Source organism: Mytilus trossulus, chromosome 14 (genome assembly GCF_036588685.1).
Source record: "Mytilus trossulus isolate FHL-02 chromosome 14, PNRI_Mtr1.1.1.hap1, whole genome shotgun sequence".
Taxonomy (NCBI): Eukaryota; Metazoa; Mollusca; class Bivalvia; order Mytilida; family Mytilidae; genus Mytilus; species Mytilus trossulus.
Genome location: NC_086386.1, coordinates 7,968,959 through 7,977,395, shown reverse-complemented (window position 1 = coordinate 7,977,395; position 8,437 = coordinate 7,968,959).

The following is an 8,437-nucleotide window of genomic DNA, read 5'->3' as shown; positions in this document are numbered from 1 at the left end:
GAAAATTCATAATGATGGTAATGAACGTGTTTGTGTTATAACTTTAGACACTAAGCCGAAACCAATTTGTATTGTGGCCGTATATATGCCCTGTACTGGTAGTAAGGAATATGACCGAAAATATGAGCAATGTTTTGATGAGATAAGTGAATTAACTATTCAATTTGCAGATCATACCATAATAGTGCTAGGTGATTTAAATGCCTCATTGATTCGTAAACAGAAAACTACAAGAGATAAAGTGTTTTTAACATCAATACAGGAAATAAACTTATGTGTGCCAAGGAATTATCCTTCTAGTCATACTTTTTTTCACCATAATGACAAAGCTTCGTCACAAATAGACTATATTTTAGCTTTTAATGATAGTAACTTTTTTACTAAGACAGATATATATTGTATGTCGCTGTTAAATTTGTCATCTCACGTGCCAGTGACTGCCAATTTTATCTGTAATTTACATGCGTTGGAAAAAAACTGATGTAGTCAATACTGCTACGATGAGTAGAATCAACTGGGAGAAATGTGATACGTTGAAGTACCAAAGGTTACTTGATGAAAAATTTAATTCCTTAGATATTACATCAGAACTTTAGATGAACAATTTCAAAATGTGGCTGATATTTTTAAAACAAGTGCAGAGGAGGCTAAAAAACGTAGGGTTCGAAAATTAAAGCCGTGGCCTTTAAATTTGAGAAGTCTATGTCATGACAGTAAACAAGCATATAATATTTTCAAACAAATAAATGTGCAACAAACACTCTATGGGTGAACTGTAAAGTGGCTAAAAAGAAACTCCGACAAGCTCAGAGGCAGCTGGATGCCAATAATAGATATAAAGTGTACTATGAAATAATGGACTCGTATACTTCAAATCAGAAGCTCTTTTACAAACTCATTAATATACAAAAACTGTGCAAGTTAAGAAACTGACTAAATTAGTTATTGATGGCATAAATCTCGAGTCCTCAGAAGAAATAAGGGATGGATGGGCCTCGTATTTCGAAAAATTAAGTACTTTATCTACAAGTTCATCATTTTGTGATCAACAACATCAAATTGTGAAGCGTAAATATACAAAATATTTTGACACTACAAAATTCAGGGAATAAGGGAATGCAATATGCATCTTTAGATGAAGTTACAGCAGCTATAAGCAAAATGAAAAATGGAAAGTCACCTGACGAATTAAATCTAATGAGTGAACATTTGAAATGTGGTGGACAAATAGTACCTATAATATTAAAAGCTCTTTTTGATCGTGTTTTACAAGAAAGAGATGTACCTGAACATTTTCAGTCTGGAATTATTACACCAATACACAAGAGTCATGGTAAACCCTTGCAGGATCCAAATTTTAATAGGCGAATTACAGTATGTAGTATAATGGGAAAAGTTTTTGAGACTATACATTTGTCGAAAATTTCACCAGATTTAGATAGACTTCAAAATAAATTGCAACGTGGTTTTACTAAACGGGTATCTCCAACAAATGCATCTTTATTACTTACTGAGGCGCTAGCTGATGCAAAGGATCGTAAAAAGAAAGTATTTGTAACCTTTATTGATGCCTCTAAGGCATTTGATGTTGTGTGGCATGACTCTTTAATGTTAAAACTTTTTCAGTCTGGAATTAAGGATGAGGATTGGTTTGTAGTATATAAATGGCATCAGCAAATGAGATCAAAGGTTAAGTGGGATGGACATTTCTCAAGAGCTTCTGATGAGCAACAGGGAGTTAGTCAAGGAGGTATTTTGTCTCCTACTCTGTATAAACTTCATATTAATCCATTATTAGATTGGTATCGAAAACAAGCATTTGGGCTTCCGTATTGAAACGATACATATTGCTTCACCAACATGCGCAGATGATATTGTGTTATTGGCGGAAGATGCTATTTCATTACAGACAATGTTAAACTTTTGCAAATAAAGATAGATATTTTATTAGTGAAGCTAAAAGTAAAATTATGACTTTCAATAGTAGAAGAAATGAAAAATGTGTGGATGAATTTTATTTACATGAAAAACCTATAGAACATGTTGTTTCATATACTCATGTGGGAATTAATCGAAATTCAGTAGAAAAATGTTTAATATCAGAAAAAAATAAATTAGCTAGACGAACCTGCTATTCGCTAAATGGGTGCAGGTATGCACGGATAAAATGGAGTCAACCCAAATATAGTCATCAAATTATGGAATACATATGTTCGCCCACGATTAATTTTTGGACTAGACTGTGTAACACTTAGCAGAAAGGAATTTGATGAATTGAACTTTTTTCACAAATCACAACTTAAAATTCTCCAAAACTTGCCAGAACGAACCGCTGATGCAGCAATATATATTCTGTCTGGCCGAATGCCAATAGAAGCGTTTTTACATAGACAAATTTTAGTGAACTTTGACAACATTGTGCGAAACAATGATAAAGAGAAGGAGATTTGTATCAGACAACTTGTGATGAAGGATAACACCTCATAGCTGGTTTATATATATGTGAACGCTATACTCTCATTGTATGAATTTGAATCTTTTTTTGACATCTTAAACTCGATTCCAAATAGAGAAAGCTGGAAAATCTATGTGATAAAGAGAATAGAAACATTCTGGAAACAGAAGATAACAAATATGGCAGAAGGAAAGTCTACTCTTCGATTCGCTGTTCATAACGTTTGGGCCAACACAGGACTTGACTCTATTTCTATTATGAAAGCTAATGTAAAAGCTAGATTACTTACAGGAGTGTATACACTGCAATAAAATCGTAATAGATTTAACAAGTATGAAGTAAGTGCGATATGTCCGTTGTGTATGGATGAGATCGAAGATACTGAACATTTCTTGCTACAATGTGCTAGTACAGATACGGTGAGGAACCAATTTATTCCAAAGCTAAATACTCTGCTTTATGACGAGTTTAATCATGAAATAGGAAATTTAGTCTTCTCAAACAATTCAATGCTATTGAGAGTGATTTTGGATGTTTCTAGTCCACAAGTTACAATATTAATACAGACTTTCTTTGGAGAAATTGGGGCCATAACAAGAGGAATGGTATATGCCTTGCACCATAAAAGATGTTCTATACTGGATTTAGTAGGCAGCTAGGATGACAATGTCATTTAAAGTCATTTAAAATCATTTATTAGTTTAAAATAAAATAAAGAAATTTATTAAGTTACTATTAATCAAAAGTTTAAGGTTTAATATGACAATTTAATGTTAAGTAAGCCTTGTGTCCTGTTATTTTTTTGCAATACTTATATTTAAGTTTGTAAGGAAACTAAAAGGGTTGATATAAATGGCTAATTGTTCTATTAAGTTAAGAAATTATTTTTCTATTAAGGTATAAGGAAATTATACTCAGATAATAAAATATTGGTCCCAAATAGGTGATAAAGTAACTAATATGTAAGCTACTGATTTTCTCCCTAACTTAACTTCTTGTGTGTTTTTTTAGTGAAGAAGAAGATATAAGGCTACTTGTGCAGTGTAAGGAAACCTGAGTGAAGTACCAATAAAGATGTGCATATTGGTTTAATTTAGAATGAACAATAGAAAGTTGAGTTATATGCTGAGTTACAAACTGTCACAGTAACATTGATAATTTGGTGATACACGAAGTGATTTTAGATTTTAGTATATGTCACAGTGCATGAACTTTTAAGGTTCATCATAACCTTTTGGCTAAAATGGCCGTATTTACACCCCAAATTTTACTCTGAGTACAGACTAACCTATACACCTGCAACAGTTTTAAGGGATGGCAGGAACTATATATATACATTTTAAATGCATTTTATGTTTCAGAAAATTATAAACTTTTCTAGATTTTGCTATCCATTTTTTTTCGTTCCTGCAGAAGGTGCAAAAATTAACTAAGTAGTGAAAACGATTGAGAAGCTCCCCTCATATAATCAATGTTGTGAGTAGTATTGATTTAAATGGACAATAGATGGACAATAGACACCTGTAAACAATAGGTGATTTAACAGGTTTAAACTGTGTAACTGAGTGGACCGTATCAAATGAAACTCGGGTGTTTGTTTATTTTGCTATCTTCTGCAAACTGGAAAAAAATGCACATCAAAATGCAGGTAAGTTTTTAATTTTCTGAAACGTAGACTTCATATAACTTTTATATATATAGTTCCTGCCATGCCTTAAAACTTTCCTGGATGTACCAGTTTGTCTGCACTCATAGTAATTTTTTAGGTGTAAACACGGCCATATTTTTAATTCCTTATGATGAACCTTAAAGTAATATACATTGATTAGTGTATAATTGACATAACATGTGTGATTTATATGGAGTTCAAATGTATATAGTATGGTGATGGAACAGTTTCCTTCACGTTTACAAAAATGATTTGACACTAAGTTATTTTAAAGTATTATGTTTGAATTGAGCACCCAGCTGGGATCGCAGCCTTAGCTCATTTTGGATAAGACCAACTGCCGTTGCGTTGTAAATTGTTGGTGTGTACGCCAGGCTGTGTTGATATCCTTTATACCAGTATCTAGAACAATATATTTTAGGCGAAATAATACTGGTTTGTGCACCGATCATATTCACTGTACAATATTCCTGCACATGCACACAGTTGCTTACAGTATACAGTAATCAGTTGCTTATCCGTGCTACACTACAAAAGTAGTGGTACTCCAGATAGTGGAGGAAAGAATAAAGAAGAAGAAGCATGGTAAACAGTCTCGACTAAAAACTTTGATACTAGACAGATGGACAGACGAACGGATGGATGGACCAACGAACCGACTGACAGACAGACATGCAGACCAAAAAACATGATGCCCCTTTACTATATATCAAAGGTGGGGCATAATAACAGATAAAGGGAAGACAGTCATGCTCGAACTACAAGCCAAGGTACCCCTGTCTTGGAACAGGTTTTTGTCAAATGTTGATGGGTACAACTAAGTTGATCTAAGCTGTGGATTCCAAGGAAATCATTTAGTCAACAACTAAACCCACCAAAACAAAATTAAAGGAAGCGTTTTACAGTCACACAATTTGACACAATGATGATGAAAAATAACAGCAAACTTAGAGTAATACAAATTTTGTATGATGTCAGAATAATGTATTTTCCTATTTACAACAGATGTTCCGCAGGGCGAAGCTTTATGCGACCGCAGAGGTCAAACCTTGAACGGTTGGGGCAAGTATGGACACAACATTCAAGCTGGATACAGCTCTGAATTTGGTATTGTTTAAATAGTTGACACAGCATAGGTTTCTGACACAGAATGAATATGGTCTTAAGACCTTATTTTTTTATTTATTTTTTTGGCTTTTGAACAATTCACTATGCTGTTGAAAATTAATTCTCTCAAAAATAAAATATTTGAAGAAATTTTCTTTTTAAATTCTGAAATCCGAAATGAGAAAAAAAAATTACCACCACTCCTATTTTTTTCACCTCCCCCTTTACCTTAATTTCCAAAAATGATCCCAATTCAAATTTCTAATGGAGTTTGCAACAATAACTACTCATTTAAATACATCATAAAATATTAAAATATAAAATGTCATACAGTTATGGTAAAAATTAATATTAATTAATAGTAACTTCTAAAAAAAAAAAAATGGGGAATGTGTCCAAAGGGACACAGATGATGCCCCTGCTATCACATAACGTTTTAATGGGACATAACTCGAGAATTGAAAAAGTTAAGCTGCCAAAAATTGAACTTAAACTGAGTTTAGAGGTTATAAGCTTTATATACACATTTCATTAAAATTAATTGAGTCAAACCTAATTAAGAGAACAGAAACTAAAACATTATTTAATTTTTCCACTTGTAAAGGGGCAAATCCTAGAATGGTATCAAAGTGCTTGTAATCACTGAAAAGTAAAGATTGCTTTTATTTTTATCAGTTGGTAGTCAAGTGAATATTGCATTGTATATTGTATATAGCATTGATTTGAGTTGATTCAACTACTATTCTGGACAAAGAAAGATAACTATAATTTTCAAAGAAAATTTCATAAAGGGTTGGTTTTAGGTGATTCAACAACCATTCTAGACAAAGAAAGATAACTCCAATTTATTAACTTGAAACTACAAAAATGCTTGATTTTGGCCTCTTTTTTAAAAGCCCTTTATTCCTAGACTGTTTGCCCCATAACCCTTAATATATATCTTAACCTTCTACTTATGGTATTCAATATTATGGTACAATTTCATAACAGTGGAAATACTTATACACAACTTATTGTCCTGAAACTAAATAAATGTTTGGTTTGAGCCCCTTTGGGTCCATCATTCCTAAACCTAAGGGAACATTACTCCTAAAATCAATCCCAAGTTTCCTTTTGTGGTTATAAACATTGAGTTAAAAAAAAATTGATTTCTGTTTACTAATACTAAAGTTATTATCTGGAAACCATCTGGCTTCGGACGATGACGACGATGATGCAGACGACGACTACAACAATAACAACGTGATACCAATATACGACCTCAAATATGTTTGCGGTTGTTTAAAAATATCAGTTTATTCAGTTCTTGTTCTTGTGATTAAAAACCGTCTGCTATAAAATGCAAATCAACAGAAAAGTAAAAAATGTTCTTACCATTTCTCTTTTTAGGGCCAAATGGAAACAGTAAAAAAAGACAGTTTACAGCAGAACAAAACATTATGCATAACCACATCCATTTTATTTGTCAAACTGGTTGATCTGAGTTATTTTATACAATATTATTGTATTTATAGAATACCGTAAAAACAAATTATCATTTCAACTTACCTTTTTGTGGGTGTCAGTGTGTTTAATGCCATTTTTAAAGGGAAGCCTTTTCTAGGGAAGCTATTTTTTCTTTATCTGCATCCTTTTTCCACTCGTTCTTTTATCAATCCTACTTACCTCCTCCAGTAAACTTTCTCTTTCACTATATTCCTCAGTTATACATGATCTAAAGAGTATAATGTAAAATATTAAATCATGCATAATTAATTCAATTATACTCTGTTGGAATTCTTTATAATTGAAACTAGATCAAACACAAAACCAAAAGATCTTCCATTTGATTTGAAAGCTAGTAATTTTAATGACTCTGAACTCTTTTATTTAAAAATATATTTACAACTTTAAATAAATCTATTTCATTCCTGTTCTTAAGTCAATGCATATGGCAATTAATGTCAGGGGCTGGTAATTTTCTGGAGAATTGTTTTATATTTGCAACATGCCAGATTGTACCAATTAATTTGTCAAATTCTACAACAAATACTAATATACACTGGTAGTATGGCTGCATATGCTATACATTTTTATACAGACTTGTTTGCACTTAAAAAGTGCTTTCAATTAGTGTTATCTGATGGTTCGGAAGAAAGGGAGGGAAGCAGTAGTCAGGCGGAAAGGAGTCAAGAGATGGGGATGTATGAGTTTTGGGTGAAAAAAAGAGTTTAAAACTTTCTTCTTTGAAGAAATCATAAAATGGTTATCAAAGTATAAATATCTCTTCAAAGATGTAGCCTTGTTTTTTTTTTATGCTAATCTAACAGCAAATGTGATCCTACCCGGACACGTCTTGCATGAGATTGGAAATTAGATCTTGTATCTGCTACTGATAATGCTATCCGAGTCATTCCAGGCAGACTTATTTTTGAAAGGATTTCTAGACAGGACCTCTCTCAGCAGTACCTGGTGATCTTTTTTTTTCCTCTGCTGCCACTGGTGCAAGATGTCATATTTGAAGTTTCTAAAAAGGAACAAACATATTTCAAAAGTTATAAAAATTGTTGAAAATCCTCTTTTTTCACTGAAAATATATCTAAAGCACCAAGTAAGAATGCTTGTCTTCTCCCTAATACTTTAATTCTGATAGTATTTTCAAGATTCTTATGAATTTGCCTCTCATTCGAACCGGAAAATAAGCAATTTGACAGCATTGTAAGTTTTCAATAGTTTTCACCTTCAATATGACGCAATGTTCCGTCGAATGCGTTCCATATTTGCCGTTTAATCCTGATTTCAAAGAAATTTTTTAAAGGCTTACATTCTCTTGTTCATATACGTATTCAACTTTATTGACAAATATCTGTGTTTTTAGAAAAAGAAGCTACAAGTTCTTACCTTAGTGTAGCCTCTGCTTTACACATGGCTCCTGACTTGAACGTTTCACCGCCAAGCAAAATCAATGATGTGATATGCAGGAAATCGGGTGGTTTCCCTAGCCACAAGTACACACACATGTACAAAGTCCGATGCTTAACCTCTTTATTAAGGCATCATTAAAAGCAACTGTAACATGTTAAAAACAACTTCAATGGGTTAAAAGCAACATTAATTCTTCAAAAGCAACTTCAACTCATTAAAAGCAACTTAAACGCGTTAAAAGCAACTTTAATGCATTAAAACCAAAATTGATGCGTCAAAACCAACTTTGTCGTGTTAAAAGC